The sequence below is a fragment of the Acomys russatus genome, chromosome 17, assembly GCF_903995435.1.
Source record: "Acomys russatus chromosome 17, mAcoRus1.1, whole genome shotgun sequence".
Lineage (NCBI taxonomy): Eukaryota > Metazoa > Chordata > Mammalia > Rodentia > Muridae > Acomys > Acomys russatus.
The window spans coordinates 5,318,667-5,321,033 of record NC_067153.1 but is presented as its reverse complement, the minus strand read 5'-3'; the positions used below and the strand labels follow the sequence as shown (position 1 = coordinate 5,321,033).

Here is a 2,367-nt window from a genome sequence, read left to right as displayed (position 1 = left end):
ATTTTCTCAGTTCAGATTTCCTCCTGTTGCCTGACTATAGATTGTAGTAAGTTGACATACAACTAGCCATCACACTATCCTAATTTTTCTTTAACAATAACTACCACATTGAACGGGGACCGTCCCATTAGCTCAATTTAACACTAATTCTTTTTTGTTTTGTTTTTTTGTTTGTTTGTTTGTTTTTGTTTTTTTGGTTTTTTCGAGACAAGGTTTCTCTGCATAGCCCTGGCCTGTTATTCAGAGCATGACTTATTAGGAAATAGGGCCTTTAAAGAATTAGTGTTAAGCCGGGCAGTGGTGGTGCACACCTTTAATCCCAGCACTCAGGGAGGCAGAGGCTGCTCTGACTCAAACTCCTCTCCCATCTGATTTATTCAATCTGGCCTTTTCTCTCGGGCTCTGAATTGCTCTGCTTGGCCTCAAACTAACTCCAGCAACCTGCCCTAATCTTCTGGCTCCTTCTCATCCTCTGTCTCGTTCTGTCTTCACCTGGTTCTAGCTCATTCTTTCATTCACCGTCTCTGTAAAACTCTCCTGGCAGCTGGGCAGTGGTGGCGCACACCTTTAATCCCAGCACTTGGGAGGCAGAGGCAGGTGGATCTCTGTGAGTTCGAGGCCAGCCTGGTCTACAAAGTTAGTCCACGATGGCCAAGGCTACACAGAGAAACCCTGTCTCTAAAAAAAAAAACCAAACCAAAACAAAACAAAACAAAAAACAAAAAGAGTAGTCTCGGGAGTGCTGTGTCCCACTCCTGCATGGTGGCGCCAGGCAGGTGTCATTTCAGGCATGGTCGGCCTCCTCCCCGAGGCCTGTGGGGCGCCAGACTGGTGGCTAGCTCAGGCTAGCTGCTGGTCTGGTCTCCAAGGCCTTCTAGTACTTGTTCCTTGCCCAGCCTTCCCGAGTGGCCCCATGCAAGGATCATCTCTCTCAGGTTCACTCCCCCTAGGGGCCGTGGTCCCAGACGGGGTTCTTCGAGTCTCCCCATTCTGCTTGCTCCTCATTCTGGGAGCCCATCTGGGCTTGCCGGGCACCAGAATTGTGGTCATCTCAGGCTAGCTTTTTTTTTTTTTTCAGGGAATGTCAGGCTACTACTAATCATGCAGATGTTCACAGGCCTGCCACCTACTGACATACATGTGGCACAGCAGCCACACCTGCAGCGCCTCTAAGGGCAGGTTCCATTATATATTTGGAGTGCACACTCCTGTACCACAGCTACAGCTGTTCAACACCATGCCGTCTTTGCCACGATGGACTGTATCCCCTCTAACTGCGAGACAAAACAAACCCGTCTTTCCTTAAGCTGCATTGTCAGGAATTCCATTACAACAGTGAGAAGAGGAACCCCCCCCCACACCCCCCCACCCCCTCCCCCCCCACCTCACCTCCCTGCCTTCAACCTTATCCTCCAGGAGATGAGCTGGCCTTGCCTTGGCCGTGAGCTGGATTCAGAATCCACTCTTTGAGTCCAACTACATTGCTCGGATCATGATGCCCTCCTGTTAATGTACGTTTGGACTTGTCCATTTTGATTTTTCTGATTTCTAAAACGTCCGTTCCTATTGTGTGAGTGCGTATGTGTACATGGTGCCTGCGGGGGGGCTGGGGCAGGGGCATTTATGTGCCATTGTACACATTGAGAGAGAAGACAGAGGGCAACCATGTGGAATTGGCTCACTCTTACCATTACGTGGGTCTCGGGAACTGAGTTACTGTCATCAGGCTCACGCAACAAGTGCTTCCGTTCTCTGGACCATCTTGCAGCCACCAGCTCAATTTTTCTAAGGCACTGTGGATCTTCTTCTAAAATTTAAATTTAAGTCAATGGAAAATTCAGTGAAAGCTCTGGTGAGCCGTGGGGGGGCTGGAGGCGCAGCCTGGTGGGAATGTTTCCTGACACTTGGCCTCACATCCACTGTTAGTGTGGTTCTAAGTGATTTTGGTGAAGGTCGTAAGGTCATGAGCTCCAGGAGCTTCTGACGCTGCTTTTCTGACTCAAGGCAGCATTGCACTGACCCCTTGTGGCAGGACAGGGTCATGATTCCAGAATGGTCCACGGGCTGTGAACAGAAGTGACACCTCTTGTTGTTGTTTTGTTTTGTCTTTGTTTTTCGAGGCAGGGTTTCTCAGTGTAGCCTTGGCTGTCCTGGACTCACTTTGTAGACGAGGCTGGCCTGGAGTTCACCAAGATCCACCTGTCTCTGCCTCCCAGAGTGCTGGGACTACAGATGTGAGACCACGGCCAGTTTATGACACCTCTTTTAAAGGGTTAGTCTGTAGCCTGTAATGCTGGGCCCTTCAGCACCCTCTTTGCACCATTTTGACAGATAATACCGTGGCTCGTCAGCCTCAGCATTTAGATC

At 49.7% G+C, this 2,367-nt stretch overlaps 1 pseudogene; it reads right to left on the bottom strand.

Annotated features, from left to right (window-relative positions):
• Positions 1–1,080: 1,080 nt before the first annotated feature.
• LOC127201894 (uncharacterized) lies at positions 1,081–1,180 on the bottom strand (annotated as a pseudogene).
• Positions 1,181–2,367: the final 1,187 nt, after the last annotated feature.